Source organism: Alosa pseudoharengus, unplaced genomic scaffold (assembly GCF_046254945.1).
Source record: "Alosa pseudoharengus isolate Yale_2024_CS ecotype anadromous, Long Island Sound unplaced genomic scaffold, YU_APseudo_1.1 YU_APseudo_1.1_scf_2, whole genome shotgun sequence".
NCBI lineage: Eukaryota > Metazoa > Chordata > Actinopteri > Clupeiformes > Clupeidae > Alosa > Alosa pseudoharengus.
Window position 1 is genome coordinate 55,323,738 of NW_027468663.1, and position 17,500 is coordinate 55,341,237.

A 17,500-nucleotide genomic window follows, 5' to 3' on the forward strand; every position below is an offset into this window, starting at 1 on the left:
GTGAGTGTGAGTGTGAGTGTGTGTGAGTGTGAGTGTGAGTGTGAGTGTGAGTGTGAGTGTGAGTGTGTGTGTGTGACAGGCTCCTAGTTGGAGGGGAATGGCCACTAGTACCAGGGCCCCTAAAGGTGACAATGTGCAGGCCCACTTTTATGAGCAATGTTCCAATGGTGTTGTTTGTGTTGTTGTGTTGTTGTGCTGTTTGCGTTGTTGTGTTGTTGTGCTGTTTGCGTTGTTGTGTTGTTGTGCTGTTTGCGTTGTTGTGTTGTTGTGTCCTTGCCTGAGTGGTTATGTGGAAACACTTGGCCCTGGTTAGGTGCGTAGAGGAGGAACACAGAGAAATACTGTTTTAATAAAATAATAATAATAAAATAATAATTTTATTTTAATCCCATTAGATCCTCCGCATAGCCAGGACTTTAAGAGTGCCAGGCTCGTGACTCCCTCACACACACGCACGCATGCACGTACACACACACACACACACACACTCTCTCTCAATCACCTCCCCCTCACTTGTTCCTTCGTTAACCAAAACATATTTTAAAGAGCACATTAGCATGCTTAAATTGGCAACACAAATTCCCTTCTCATGAGTCAATCCTACTTAATCTAAGCAGCAACTAGAAGCCTCCAGTTCTGTAATTAACTTCCTCACAATCACCTACCCCCATTTACACACACACACACACACACACACACACACACACACACAGTTTGGATTTCACTGGCGTTATGCAGTAAGTCAAATAATGAATGCATTTGCAGAGAGAGAGAGAGACTCAAACACTACAGACTTTGCCATCCATAAACTTTGTTTCTGTTTAAATAACCTTTTCCTGCAAACTTCTAATACCACAAACCCTGAGGCTTATTTCACTCTGCTCTGTTTTCCTCATCTCTCTCTCCCTCTCTCCGTCCCTCCGTCTCTCTCTCTCTCTCCTTGATGTATTCTTCACTAGCTCAGAACAAACAGGAGTCTGTAGATCTGACAGACGCAGGGGCTAATGGGGAGGAAGGGAGGAGGGGTGGGAGGGGGCAGAACATTGTAACCTACATTCAAGAGCCGGTGCCTAGGCCTCCAGACTCAGGCAAACACCTAGCATTCTCACTACACCTAGCATGCCTAGTACACCTAGCATTGCCACTACTCCTAGCATTTCTATTTACACCTACAGTAGCATTCCCATTACACCTAGCATTCCATTTACACCTAGCATTCACATTTACACCTAGCATTCACATTTACACCTAGTATTCAAATCACATCTAGAATTCCCATTCCACCTAGCATTCCCATCACACTTACCATTCCCATGCCACCTAGCATTTCAATTACACCTAGCATTCCATTTACACCTAGCATTCCATTAGCATTCCCCCATTACTCCTAGCATTCCCATTACGCCTCTAGCATTCCCATTGTACCTAGCATTCCCAGTACACCCAGCGTTCACTCTGCACAGCACTCCAAGATCTGCTCAGGAAGAGTTTACAGGCCCCCTGAAAAAGTAGTCCTGAAAATGGCTTTTATCCCACCCCCTCCGCCTCCTCTTCTGCATTAGCTGAAGGGAGAAATATTAAGAGCTGTGTCTCTTTTCTCCCCTCTCTCTTTCCCTCTCTGTCTTTGATGGATCTCTATGCTGCCCACATGGTCTCTGGGCAGACAGACCCACTTCATTACTCACATATAAAGCCTTTTCTCTTCCCCTCGCTGGCTCTTTCTCTCACTCTGGTTCTCTCTAGCTGCCCTCCTTTCCCCTTAAACATATTAGTCTCAGCTCCTCGAGGCCATCTTCTGCTTAAATCACTGTCCTCACCTGCTAAGCTAAGAGCCCGCAGCCAGACCTTAAAGAAGCCCTATGCAACAATTTTAGCAAAAACAGGGTTGCCAACTCTCACGCATCTGGCCCTCACGCTCACGCTTTCAGCACCAATCTCACGCTCTCACGCACACTCAAGAAATGTCACGCCAAATCCATTCTTTTTTTTTGCAATCCGTTAATTTTTTGTTGATGACTAGACTAGCCCACAGCATTGTTTCTAAATGACAGGATACGAGTTTAAGGCATACGTCTAGACCAACAGCAGGTAGGTCTAATATCCGCCTACAACGTTCTCAGCGCAGTTTTCTCTGATTGTTGATTCTCTGACTAGGCTATTTTAATCCGGTCCGCGACACCTTCACGGAACACGCTGCTATTTAGACATGAGGCAGACCGACATAAAGTGTGGCCGCCCATTCTTCTCTAGGAACTACTCGCGAAGTAGCCTACAGACATCACATGCAATAACTTTTTCTCATCTTTTATAAGGTGCTATAGCCGCTATTTGCTGCGATAAACGGTTCGCGAGGAAAAAAAAAAAACTTTCAAGAAATAATCATATAGGCTACTAGAGCTCTGCGCTCATTTCAATTCATATAGGAGGAAATATATCTTACAAACTTTTCGTTCCACACATGACAAACCGTAAACCAGAATAAACAGCAGACCTTACCGAACACAAAGGTGTAATGCAATCCCCTGTAGCCTACAATAAGCCGTTCCAGAGTAATCCGGTTTTGAAATGGGAGCAAATTTCTATATGGTCTCCAATTTTGGGCTTTAAGTGTCTTAAAACTGAGCTGTGCTTAAATATCTACATATGTGTAAATATTAAAACCAGAGGATATAGCTCATGGCTAAGAGTTTGTCGATGTAGCCATAATGATTTGTTTTCACAAAATGCTAAGCATGCATGTATTTAAGTGTCTTAAAAAAGTGTGCTTATATCGGTCAATGCATAATTTCATAACAGGCCAAATAGAAAATAAATATTAAATGTTAAATATACTGTAGCCTAGACAAAATATTAAAATCAGATGATGTAGGATAGTATAGAGTTATATAAAGTTGGATGGCTCCAGAACTCACACCAGTGGATTGGGTCTTAAAGGAGCCACACCACTTTTATGACACTATAGCTGTTCTGTTGACCTTTAGATTTGTTGCTGGGCATGAAGAGCAGGCCAATTATGAGTTCTGTCCAACATTGATGGTAGGTTTAGAAGAAAAGTCAGCACATTTTAATCATATTGCAATACCAATAACCGTGATCATTTTGGTCATGATTTTTCATCAAATGTTCATACTGTATCTCTAGTGGCTGGTAGATTTTGGAATCCACCAGCCACAATGGTAGGTGGAAAAAAATATTTTAGGCTATTTCCATCCCTGATACATACGTACACTCATACACACATTCATAAGTCTCAATCTGTCCATTTCTTTCCACAAAGCTCGCCAGAAGACATCATTTAAGGGGTTATTTTTCAATTTTTTCTACTGAGCTACTACCTTTTTCAGGTGGGCAGGGGGGCCCTTTTCATGTCTGTGCCCAGGGGCCCAGTGGCTCATAATCCTTCCATGCCACGGGGTTAAAACACTGGTCTTGTTTTCAAGTGCAATCAATAATTTAATTGTACATTTTGAAGAAACTTAAATCAGGGATTATACTGTACATAGCAAAAAAGTCAGGGGACAGACATTTTTAAAATTAGGTTTAGGGAAAAATTTAACGCACACGCACTATGACTTCACAAAATCTCACTCCAGCCAAACACCCAAAGTTGGCAACCCTGGCAAAAATGACCTTAATTATGCAGGTTGAGAGTCGTTCTGATGGTTCTACAACACTTTTTGGGTCGTTTGGTGGGTGTTTTGTCTCCCGCTAGTGCTTCTCCGCGGAAAAACCGAATATGCAACTTTCTGGTCCCGGACCGAAGCAATCCGAATGTGACTCGGCGGAAGGCCTCGAAAATGTAGTCAGATTGTAGTTTCTAAGAAGACTGCAAAACGGACTCCGACTTGGCTTTGTTGCTGTTGAAATTGTAAGTAGCCTACCCTTGGGTGAACTTAGTTTTTGTAATGTGGTTTGATAGTCTCTTGAACAATGTGTTTGCTCGACCGTTTTATTGTGAGCCCTGTATGTGTTTAGCTTGGTTTCTTGATGGCTAGCTCGCTAACTAGTGGGGGTTTAGCGTAGCAGTCACTTGCTACCGAAGCTGCAGGGGGAGCTATGTCGTGAAAAATGCGAGCCCAAATCAGGTGAAAACCCAGAAACAGCGAAGGAATAACCAGACTTGCATAGGGCTTCTTTAACAGAGCTTAAAAATTACCACAGCTTGTTAGCATAACCACACAACACCACTACTGCAGCATGGATGAACGATTATTTCTCTCAGTCACTTTGGTGCATTGCTCAGATCAGAATTCAAATGCTCTTATTACTAGTTCAGCCTCCATAACATCTATGTTCAGCCTCCATAACATCTAGTCATATGTTCAGCCTCCATAACATCTAGTCATATGTTCATGGAGTTTTTGATGTACAATTGTCTGCTGTACAGGTTCTCTGGGCGTGTGCAGGGCTGAACCGCGCGGGTTCAACGCAATGCAGGTTACATTGGTGCCGTGACCCGGATCGGAAGTGAGGTTTAGGGGGGTGAGTGTAACAGATGCCAGCTAGCATAGCTGTGCGTTAGGAACACTAGTAAACCTCACTCCCCGACGCCTCAAGAGTAGCACTGGCATGAAACCTCACTCCCCGACGCCTCAAGAGTAGCGCTGGCATGAAAGCTAGCAGCCTGGGCTTTTAGCTCGATTGTCAGCACGCTCGACTCCCGATAAGAGGTGCTGCTGTTTCACAGGTTTGAGTCCGGGCGTGTGCAGGGCTGAACCGCGCGGGTTAAACGCAACGCACGTTACATTGGTGCCGTGACCCGGATCGGGAATGAGGTTTATGGGGGTGAGTTTAACGGATGCCAGATTTCTCAGTAACGCAGGTTACAGAAGCAATGCAAAGAAGTAAAATGCAAAGTAGTACAGTAGGAGTATGTGTCCTTGTGATGCAGTCTGCACATGTGCAAAGGAATAACACAGTAGTCCACTATGTGTCCTTGTGATGCAGTCTGCACATGTGCAAAGGAATAACACAGTAGTCCACTATGTGTCCTTGTGATGCAGTCTGCACATGTGCAAAGGAATAACACAGTAGTCCACTGTGTCCTTGTGATGCAGTCTGCACATGTGCAAAGGAATAACACAGTAGTCTAGTATGTGTTGTGATGCAGCTAGAGCTAAAGATGTTTGCCGGGACCGGTCGGGTTCCGTCGTGTTCGGGCTTAATTTCTATCATTTCACGCGGGCTCAGGCCGGGCTCAGGCTTGCGCTCCGGCTTGTGCGGGAGGCTAAATGAGCGGTCAGGTGATGCGTTTCGATTAGCTGCGAGAAAGATGCAAAAATGGATGCTGAGGAGGTGAAACGGAGGCTGGCCTCTGGCGATTATGTTTTAGTTGCACCGGCAAAGAAAGCAAAGTCTGAGGTGTGGAAAAGTTTTGGCATGTGCATAATGAGAATAATAAGCCAGTGGGTTAGCCTATGTGAAATCCGAAGGATGCAACATTCTGCAGAATGACAGGGAATTCGTCGCTGAAGGAATGTTGATCAAAGCTTGTCCACACCTGCCAGTGCTCAGGATCAACCTACTGTACAATCACATTGTTTGTTACAGCAACAAAACCCAACCCTGCAAAGGTGAAACAAATGATTACGGAGAACAAGTGTGTCAGCTTTCGCTGTAAAGACATTAGGCCTTTTAATATTGTAAATAGCGAGGGGTTTGAAGAGCTGGCGCAAGAACTAATTAATGTTTATGGGAGGGTTCCCGCAAACTTCAGAGTGCTCCCGCAAACTTCAGAGTGCTTAGATGTTATGATGTTACAGAGGACTTAGGCTATTTTATTTCTTTGTTTCAACTTCCAAGTGGCGTAGCCTACGTTAGGCATGAATAAATGATGTTAAAAAATTTATAAATGACTCATTCTTGACTAAAGGCAAAAGAGCTAAGATTTGGACATTTGAATAATGTCGGGCTGTAAACGGGTTCGGGCTTTTAAAAAGCTGTCAGTCTCGGGCTCGGGCTGATTTCTGTCGGGCTCGGGCCTTGTCGGGCCTAACTTTTAAGGCCCGATTACAGCACTACAGGCTGCACATGTGATGTTGTCCTTGTGATGGTGCAGAAGTGAACAGTGTCAAAGTCGTTACCAGTGCAAGAATACAACAATTATGCATTATAGAAATACGCAAAAGTAAACAGATGTCAATCATGAACTCCTGAAACACTGAACACCTCTAACCAGTTACAGAGCTGCATCACACACACTTTTCTGTCTCGCTCACAATCATCACTGTGTGTGTTTCGGGTGTGTATTCCGGGTATTCCTACACCACGTGTGTAAAGTAGTGACTGAGATCGCTCACTCAGGGGTGGAGTGGGGTGGTGTGGGTGATTGGAGTGGGGTGGTGTGGGTGATTTGGGTGGTGTGTCCTGCAGGGGAGCATGTTTGAGGGAGTGCTGGGCATGAGGGAGCGCTGGGCAATGAAGGTCACTCACACTGCCCTGTGATTTGAGCCTGGGGCTCGGCTGAGCGAGCAAACAAACTCATGTGTGTGTGTGTGTGTGTGTGTGTGTGTGTGTGTGTGTGTGTGTGTGTGTGTGTGTGTGTGTGTGTGTCTCTCCTCTGCGCCACCCTACACAGAGAATGACATTGCGAGGTTCTCAATGGTTTACCGCGTGCTTACTGAGGGCTCTGGATCAAAAGGGCGAAGATAAGATGCCAGAATTTAAATTCTCAAAACTACTAGTTCAACCTCCCCATCATCTAGTCACTTGTGCACATGATAAAAGCCATTTCAGTTTCTCCGACATACACAATTGTGTAACATTGTACAGTTGAAATTTACTTACAGAAATTGTTATATTGAAAACATGACTAAGCATTTTTACTCCGTTGTGGGTAAGTAATGGTGCAAGGACATGTCACACTAAGCATTTGGAGCAAGTTACATGCTTTTGCAGACAGCCCGCTGTGTGGTGCAGTTTGAACAAATAGTTTTGAGAAATCCACTTATTGTGCAAATGTTAATGATAATACGAGACGGTAAAAAGCTCGCCCTCCGGAGAGGATGGAGAAGGAATGGGGTCAGTGTTAGCCTATTAGCCTTGGCCAGCCTTTAGAATAACTTTTATAGATTTCACAATTACCAGTCTGTGGCACATTCATCTAAATGGAAATCTCTCCTGGCCTCATATTGGACTGGGTGTTTATCGACTCAGGACGGTTGCAGTGGCATTTGCAGTGAATTGCTCTGTGTTGCGCACACACGCATGCCTCTCATCTGTGTCCTCATTTTTGTTGTCTTTTGTTGTGGTGGTGGTGGTGGTGGAGGGATTCATAAAAAACAAAATGTTGTTTTTTTATTTACCATGACACACTTTTTTCTGATAAGCCAGTGTTGTCGCTCTATAAGACTAACCGAGTTGATTTCACTGACTCTAATGTGCTTTATCTCAAGCATCTATGTGCATGAGAACAAGATAGAGAGATGAAGAGAGAGACAAAGAGGGAGAAAGAGAGAGTGTGAGAGAGAGAGAGTGAAATTCAGAGAGGGAGAGAGAGAGAGAGAGAGAGAAGGGAGGGTTACAACCAGCTCTTCATAAGCCCTTCATTTTGTTGTGTCTGGCAGCTGGATGGTGTTGTTTCCATAGCGATGTGAGAATCTGTTTCATCAAAAGCTTTGACCTGGTTTGTCAGCACGTATGTGTGTGTGTGTGTGTGTGTGTGTTTAGCGGCCTGGCTGTGATGCTAAGCTCTCGGAGTGGGCCAGACGAGCGGATAGCGAGAGCCCATAGCAAGAGCTCCAGCCAGAACGTGAGCAATAAAGGTTCTCACTCCACTGCCAAGACCAGAACGTGAGCAATAAAGGTTCTCACTCCACTGCCAAGACCAGAACGTGAGCAATAAAGGTTCTCACTCCACTGCCAAGACCAGAACAAGCACACATTTTATACAGCGTTGGCCCTCACCAAGAATTAGCACTCATTAAGAACCCATTTGCCTTAGAAGTGTTACACACAAACTGCTTCATCCAAATATGTGTCAAAGTCAAAGATGAAAAACCTTTTCCTTTTCTCTTTCTGTCTGCGTGCGTGTGTCTTTCTGTGTCTTCTTCTTTGACTCTTTTACAATCATATTTCATTTGCAGTGAGATGGGTTTTTTTATTGCACGTGTTGTTATTATTTAATGACTGTTTGCCATCCTCCCTCCCCCTATGACCTTGACTGTCCTTGACCTGTGCACCACTAAGCCCATATCAGCAGTTTAACTCGTGTGGTTAGCTGGCACACTCTGTCTCATCAGCGCCTACAGACCCAGATTGGATCTGACACCGTGGGCCCATATCCAGACCAGACCAAGAACCACACTGTATCCAGGCCCAGTTTAATCCAGACCAGACCAGAACCACACTGTATCTAGGCCCAGTTTAATCCAGACCAGACCAAGAACCACACTGTATCCAGGCCCAGTTTAATCCAGACCAGACCAGAACCACACTGTATCTAGGCCCAGTTTAATCCAGACCAGAACCACACTGTATCTAGGCCCAGTTTAATCCAGACCAGACCAGAACCACATTGTATTCAGGCCCAGTTTAATTCACATTCAGAACCACACTGTATCCAGGCCCAGTTTAATCCACATTCAGAACCACACTGTATCCAGGCCCAGTTTAATCCAGACCAGACCAGAACCACACTGTATACAGGCCCAGTTTAATCCAGACCAGAACCAAATTGTATCTAGGCCCAGTTTAATCCAGACCAGACCAGAACCACACTGTATCCAGGCCCAGTTTAATCCACACTGCACATTCCACACACACATAAGCCAAAACCATTCAATGTGCGTGTCATTCATGCCACAATTCAAACTCAAACCAGACCCATATACCCATCCACATCATCACCAGACCCATATCCATCATTACCAGACCCATATACCCATCCACATCATCACCAGACCCATATCCATCATTATTGGCATCATTGGCTGTCATATACAATTCTGACATCATGGTCAAAGAACTCCCCATAAATTCCAGCACTTTCGAATGCCTGCACTTTGTGTTGACTGAGGCTGCACAGCTACAAGTTATACTTGTCTACCGCCCTCCCAAAGCCAACAGTGGGTTCCTATCTGAACTCTCAGAGTTACTCACCACTGTCTGCCCCATGTCCCCATCCACCATAATTTTGGGTGATTTTAATATTCATGTGGACTCACAAAGCTGCCCATTTGCAACAGAGTTCTTATCTATCCTTGAGTGTTTAAACATAACGCAGCATGTACATGGCCCCACACATGACAAAGGCCACACCTTGGATTTAGTCTGCTCCACTGGCATAACTCCCCTCAATCTCCAATGCCTGGACCTAGCTGTCTCCGATCACCGTGCTATCCTCTTCTCGGTACCTGAGCCCCCACCCAGACTGTGTGTGAATCGAACAATCACATTCAGGAACATCAAGCGCGTATCCACACCTGTACTGTCGAGCATTCTGGCAGAACATCTTGCCTCCCACCCCTCCAGCTACTCTGTGGATGCCCTTACTGAGCACTACAACAAAGCTCTCTCTCACAGTCTGGATGCTGTAGCCCCCCTGAAGACTCGGTCCGTCACTTTCAGCCAGCCCGCGCCTTGGTTCACTCCTGAGCTCTGCCATCTGAAGGCAGCTGTGCGCCGGCTTGAAAGGCTGTACAAAAAATCTGGACTGGTTGTACATCAAGAGGCCTACAAAGATCATGTGGGGAATTACAAAAAGGCTCTCTCCAGGGCTAAAACTCTGTACTACTCCACTCTCATCAGTAAACACCAGAATCAACCAAAGCAGCTCTTCTCAACTGTAAGATGCTGCAGAACTCTGCTGCAAGTTCCAAACTTTTTTCCAGCAGAAAGTGGATGACATCCACCTGCAGCTCCGTCAGACAGGCGCCCCATGTCCACCTGCCTTTCACCTGAAGGACTGCAACTCCACCTCTTCTGCTCATCCACATCAGTGCTATCTCTCCTCATTCTCACCACTCAGTAATGACCAGGTCATGGATCTTGTGTCAAAAGCTAAATCCACCTCTAGCAAACTGGATTTCTATGCCCACGGCCCTGGTAAAGGCGTGTCTGCCCACACTTTGCCCTACCATGACCGACATTATTAACACCTCTCTCACATCTGGTGTGGTGCCATCGAGTTTTAAAACGGCTGTGGTCATTCCCACCCTCAAAAAACCCAGCCTGGACCCTGACGATCCTGGAAATTACCGCCCAATCTCCAACCTACCCTTCCTCAGCAAGATCTTGGAAAAAGCGGTGGCTGCCCAACTTCAACACCACATGTCCCACCATAACCTCTATGAACCCCTCCAATCTGGCTTTCGACCCCACCACAGCACGGAGACAGCGCTCATTAAGATCATGAACGACCTCCTCATAGCTGCAGACAACGGCCTCATCAGCCTTCTCATCCTCCTAGACCTATCTGCAGCTTTTGACACAGTCTCCCATACCATCTTGCTTCACCGTCTTCATGAACACTTAGGACTCTCTGACTCCGCTTTCTCCTGGTTTCACACTACCTCTTTACTAGGACGCAATACATCACTATCAAGGATTCCAACTCGACCCCAGCTCCAGTCAACCACGGCGTGCCCCAAGGCTCAGTGCTTGGCCCCCTGCTGTTCACCATCTATATGCTCCCTCTCGGCCAGATCATCCGTCAGCATGGGCTCAGTTTCCACTGCTATGCTGACGACACCAAGCTCTACATTAGCGCTAAACCATCTACTAATCTCCCTCCCCTATCACTAGTTCACTGCCTGCATGACATAAAGTCTTGGATGGCCACCAACCTGCTCAAACTCAACAACAACAAGACAGAGCTCATGGTGGTGGCCCCTCCGTCTCTGTCCAAGAAAGTTGGGGACGTCTTACTGAACGTAGATGGCTTTACCATCAGGCCCTCCCAAGAAGTGCGTAACTTGGGTGTGACTCTGGACTGCAACCTCTCACTCCAAGCTCACATCAGTAACATCACCAAATCCGCCTTCTTTCACCTCAAAAACATCTGCAGACTCCGGCCCTCACTTTCAGACACTGTTGCGGAGACTCTGACACATGCCTTCATCACCTCCCGTCTGGACTACTGTAACGGTGTCCTTTATGGGGTGTGTTATAGCGTGTCCAAAACTCGGCTGCCAGGATCCTCACACACACAAAGCGATGGCAACACATTACCCCCACACTCAAGCAGCTTCACTGGCTCCCGGTGAAGTCACGCATCACCTACAAAATCTTACTCCTTACATACAAATCCCTCAATGCTCTTGCTCCCCAGTACCTCTCCGATCTCATCCAGCATCACTCCCAGCCAAGGTCCCTGAGGTCCTCTGGCAAGGACCAGCTTGTCATCCCCGTTCCAGGCTACGGACTTTTGGTGACAGAGCCTTCTGTGTTGCTGCCCCCACCCTTTGGAACAGTCTACCTCTCCATATCCGCCAAGCCCCCACACTGGCTACGTTCAAAAAGCACCTAAAATCACATTTATTCACTGAGGCCTATGGTCCTTAACCACCCTGCACCTGCAGACTACCATAACATTAAATTCCTGTATAACATAATTTTCATGTTGGGTAACAAGAAAAAAATGTGATCTTCGCGTTAGTTACACAACAGGTCTTTATTTTTTTTAAATTTCAGGAAACAAGTGCCATATATTGAGTTCATCCACTCTCAAATCAACATTTTAAAGATAAAAATCCATGTTTTCACGTCAGTTACTTATTTGTAATTTAACAGATATTTTATTTCACAGCACTTACTTGACAGTCTAACAGTAAAGTAATCTTTTTGAAAGATGAAGGGACATGAAGCAAGATAAATAGTAATTTTGGAAAATGTAGACTGACTATAATCGTATTTCAGGATCGATCATGGAAAATAAAAACATCGCATTAGGCTCGTGTATCATGTATGAATGTAAAATGTAGATACATAGTAGTATTTTGAAAATCGGATTTCAAAGAACAGGCAATAAGACACAGAGGAATTACAATGGAAAACAAAAACATTTCATTAGGCCCGTTTAAAATGTAGACACGCTATCTAGTTGTATTTTGAAAATCGTATTTCAAAAAACAAGGAATAAGGTACAAAAGAAGTATCATGAAAAACAAAAACATCGCATTAGGCTCGTGTATCACGTATGAATGTAAAATGTAGACACGTGATCTAGTTGTATTTCAAAAATCGTGAATAAGGTACAAAAGAATTATCATGGAAAATAAAAACATCGCATTAGGCTTGTGTATCACATATGTATGTAAAATGTAGACATGTTATCTACAGTAGTACTATTTCAAAATCAAATAAGATACAGAATAATTATCACAGATAATTATCAATATCATTGCATCGCACTGGGCTTGTGTACATGTGAGAATGAATAAACTGACAGATTATGTCCAGAAGAATTTAAAGTACAGAGATAAGTATAAATGATAATCAGGGAGGAAATCAAGTAACATTCATGAGAAATCAAGTATAACATTCACTTTACTTATTAGTGATTGTTCTTAGGCTTCTTCTGGGCCTTTTTTCTGTGAGAGAGAGAAAGAGAGAGAGTTACAAAAACTGATAGGGTACACTAGGATTCATGTAGAGGAAAATTGTGCCAAAGTGAATGAATCGGATGTGAATTTGTAACGTTAACACACTTTCTCACAATGAAATTAACTGACATTTATTACTTACTGTAACTGCATTTATATTTGATTTAATCAGTTGTATGAAGTAAAAGTATAGTGTTCTGTGGTTATTACAGCAGTACTATGCATGATTGCTCTCTACAGAGGGTGTAATCCTGCATAGTAGTGCTTATAACTACATAGTAGACTACTACACAACCCCCCCAATACATACCACACATAAAACAAATTCTGGTTCGAAAGTGTGACATGAACTTACCTCTGGATGAATTCAAGGGTGCACGCTGCCTCCTCCTGATATTGCAGATTCAGAATGTAGAAGGTGGAGAAACATGTCGCAAGGCCTGTTAGAAATGTGGCGAGGTTGGACCCTTCACAAACGATTAAGGATTCAATGCTGACCATCCACTTTTGATGATTACCTTGTCGTTCACCTGAAAAAAATAATTTATCATATTCAATTTAAGATATAGATCCACATGTCAACTATGATTAGATTCATTTTAGGATTTTGTCCAAACAAAATTCAATACAGAAAAAAAAAACATTTAGTATTCAAAAGTTGATTTAAATATGTATATGTTGATCATTATTACTCTAGTGAATGAAAACAATCATACCTAGTAATATCAGGCGAGGCGTCACAGGTAGGCTTGGAAGACTCAACATCAGCTACAGTCGCACATCCCTTAGCAAAAGAAAAGAAAGGCACTCAACAACTCTTTGTGATGTGTGTGTGTGTGTGTGTGTGTATGTGTGTGAGTGAGAAAGTGAATGTAATCTCTGAGTGTGTGTGTGTGTATGTAAGGAGTGAGTGAATGTGAGTTGTCTGCAAGGTGAGTATGGAAGGTGTGTGTGTGTGTCTGCCGTTGAATGATTAAAAGTGATGAGGCGGGTGTGATAAGATGTTTGTGTGAGGAATGTGTGTGCAAAGTAAGGGGGCTTGCTTTTGAAATAGTGTCCGTCTTATCAAAACCACATTGTTTATGGTTTCTATATATGTGCGTCTAAAGACCTAGATAGATAAATAGATAGATAGATAGATAGATAGATAGATACTTTATTGATCCCCAGGGGAAATCCAAGACCTGCATGTCTCTTAAATTTTATTTGGCAATCTGGAACACAGCATGGAAGGTCTATATTGGGTATATTGTCATGAATTTAGGTATGGCTCACATAAATAGACGCAGTGGACTGATGCCCACATATCTGACATGTAAACATCTTCCTGTTGCATGCCGCTAGCTCAAATGAACTCGGGAGGAATACCATACGCGTGTCATGCAACCACCTCTGCTATGGAGAGCTAGCTAGGCTACTAACTAGCATTAGCTTTCTAAACTGAAGGACTTAACACAACTTTAAGTAATTACCAGCACGGGCAAAATCCATGCATACAAGTAAACACTGAAAGCAGCAGTCAACACTGATCCGTTTGTGCCATATTGTTTATTTGGCCACTGGTTTATTAAACTGATGATGCTAAGCAGACTTAGCTAGCAAGCACGTGTTATAGCAGGTAAATCCCGCGAGTCAAACTTTCAAAAACTACGCATACCCTACACATACCAATACATTTAGATGGCTCCAGATTGCAATGAAGAAACGTAAAATTTGATCGACAAGTGTAGTGATAACGATAACGCATGGCTTAAGAAGGGCGAAAGCGCGGTCTTGGCTAGCTGAATAGCACTGCTACTAACTTCGTTTCAGCAGGGTAACATTCAGAGATGTTGTATTATACAACTTAATATAAACATGACCAGTGTGCTTTCAAACGTTGTATTTCTGGTCAAAGGTGACAGATAAACTCACCTTATTGTGTTGATGGCTTTCGATGGGTTTGGGTATGATTCCAACGTATCATCTTCTCTCAGCAGACAGCTTCCCATCACCAGAACGAAGGTAACGTTAATAGATAACAGGAAGTACGTGTGTTCCAGAATAAACATTACGGGCGTGGTAAATAACAGTGTTGGAGCCTGATTTTACATATTTGTCTTACTAATGACCGGAAAGTCCTGTTTATTAAAGGAAACCGGTGAATAATGTTGGAATCTCGGTGTAAATTTACAGAAACTTTTTACAGTGTAGCCATGCTACATCTTCATGGGAATCAAGATCGCCCCACGCCAGAGGGACTGAGTGAATTGAGTTGAACTGGGTGCAGTCTGCAGACTCAGAGCTGTGCAGTCCGGTCCGGTCCAGTCTATCTGTCCTCTCATGGTCACTGTGTCAACCCCCCCCCCCCACACACACACACACACACACTCTTCCTACACTCCGCCAACCTACTGACTAATTCCCACATTTTCCCCCATCTCTCTCTCTCTATCTCCCCTCTGTTTATGTCCTTCTCTCCATCACTCTAGCCTTCCCTAACTCGCATCTCTCCCTCACTCAGTCTCATCCCCCGAGTCTCTTTCATCTCGCTCTCTGTCTCCTCCTGTTTTTCGCATGTCTTTCTCTTCTTTTGTTATTCTCTCTCTCCCTCTCTCTCTCTCTCGGCTGCTTGCTTTATAAATAGCTTGGCCTAGATTAGGGCAGCTGCAGAGAAGCCGGAGGCTGCTTGGGTTGGGTTGAGCAGGGCTCTGTGTGTGTGTGTGTGTGTGTTTGTGTGTGTGTCACACAGACACACACACACTGAAATCCACACTACACAGTTCCATAGGTATTCTTTCTGTCTGTGTGTGTGTGCTGTATCTGAGTGTATTGATGGTATAGTGAGGGTGAGTCCCTCTGAGTTGAGAGAGCAGCAGGACCTATATGACCTCAGATTAGTGAGCTGGTGGGTCAGGGGAGGTGATTGTGTGTTTGTGTGTGTGCGTGCGTGCGTGTGTGCGTGCATGCATATCTGGGATTGGCAAGAATGCTGGATTCACCACTACCACTAAACTACTGAAGTTATGACCACACACACACACACACACACACACACACACACTACACTGTACACTCGCACAAACACACACATACTTATAGAGGAGAGACGGATAGAGAGAGAGTGTGAGAAACACACACATGCTCAGACATACAGACATGCACACACAGACACACACACACACACATACCCTCTGTGCTGGAGGCTTTGTGTTTACTCTGTGCTCTGCATGAGGTCTATCTGCAGGCCCAGAGCATCGCCCCACACACAACACAATTAGAACACACAAACATACACACACAAACACACACACACACACACACACACACACACACACACACACACACACACACACACACACACACACACACACACACACACACATGCAAAGCCCTGCTGAATAATGTGCGTCCCTCTCCATCAGGGGCTCAACTTTCTCTTGTTGGTTTATGCTACATGCCGGCAGGCCTAATAAGAGCAATTGAGTCTGTGTGTGTCTACGTGTCTCTGTGTGTGTGTGTGTGTGTGTGTGTATGTGTACATGTGTCTGTGTGTGTGTCTACGTGTGTATGTATGCAATTATATGTATGCATTGTTGAGATGTGTGTGTTAGGAAGTGTAATTAGAAGGTTTGTGCATGTGCTTTTTGCACCTTCACCATGATACTCACTCTCTTGAGCACCTTACCATGCACACAGAACTACAGGCCAGTCCCGGCCCTGTCACTGCAAGCGTCTCATGCTTGATCATCCTCAAGCACACTGTGCATTTTGATTTAATTTAATATAGTATATTTAGTATTTAGTTTTGTTTGTTTTTCTTATCTTCTACTTTCTCTATTGTACAGTGGAGTTTTGTTATATGTTTATACTTATATTTACCATTTCTGCTGTAAGTGCATGTTGTGTGTGATGTCTGTATGCTACTGAGACCTTGAATTTCCACTTGGGGATCAATAAAGTATCTATCTATCTATCTAGACACTGTGTGTGTGTGTGTGTGTGTGTGTGTGTGTGTGTGTGAGAGAGAGAGAGAGAGAGCGAGAGAGATGGTGTGAGAGAGATAGAGTATGTGTGTCAGAGAGAGAGATAGACAGATAGTGTGTGAGAGAGAGAGTGTGTGTGTGTGAGAGAGAGAGAGTGTGTGAAAGAGAGAGAGTGTGTGTGTGAGAGAGAGAGAGTGTGTGTGTGTGTGAGAAAGAGAGAGAGAAGGGGGTTTTATGTGATTGTGAGAATTTGTGCATATGGTGGTTGTTGCGTGTGTTTGTGGATATGGTGGTTGATGTGTGTGTTTGTGGATAAAGTGATTGTTGTGTGTGTTTGTGTTTATGTGGGCTTAGTTCAACAAAATGCTCAGACCAACTGCTCTGAATACAAGCTTGACATTTTAAAAAAATCGAACGACTTGGCTGCATGGCAACGCTTGTTTCACTGTAAATGTCATTCTTACCACATTATTCAGCAGTGCCCCAGAGGGTCAACACCATCTCCTTTCCTTCAGTTCTGCATGAGACAATTTTTATTACATCTGCATACCTAAACAGCTTGTTTATTTCTGTACAGATTAATGAATACATGAAGGGAGTTAAAAGGGTGTTTGCATATGCCAGTAATAATCCTGCACAGCGGAAGCCTGCGAGAGATGGGAATATAATCCCTTCTGAAGCGGACTACATGAGCCGTGGCAGGGGATTGATTGAGGCTGTGGAATTGTTGGGACTAAAATAGAGTGGAGTGTTGCAGCTCATCGGAGAAGATGTAGTCGCCCCAGAGACTCAGGTGGAGCAGTTGTCCAGGTGTTACTTAGGGTGCAGTGTGACAAACAAGACTGGCATGGAGCCAGGCGTGTGTGTGTGTGTGTGTGTGTGTGTGTATGTGTGTGTGTGTGTGTGTGTGTTTGTGTGTGTGTGTGTGTGCGTGTGTGTGTGTGTATGTGCGTGTGTGCGTGTGTGTGTGCGCACCTGAAACAAACATGTTAG

The 17,500-nt window shown here is 44.2% G+C and overlaps 1 protein-coding gene and 1 long non-coding RNA gene across 2 annotated transcripts in view; one reads left to right on the forward strand and one right to left on the reverse strand.

Moving 5' to 3' along the window:
* The window catches only part of rcan3 (regulator of calcineurin 3), a 50,223-nt gene that overhangs the window by 1,117 nt on the left and 31,606 nt on the right, over window positions 1-17,500 (forward strand). The window lies entirely within an intron of this gene.
* Window positions 12,405-13,337, reverse strand: LOC143135424 (uncharacterized). Its single transcript, XR_012988949.1, has 3 exons — window positions 13,259-13,337; window positions 12,898-13,072; window positions 12,405-12,530 (listed from the first exon to the last, which is right to left on the reverse strand). It is a non-coding gene; the product is annotated as an uncharacterized LOC143135424 (long non-coding RNA).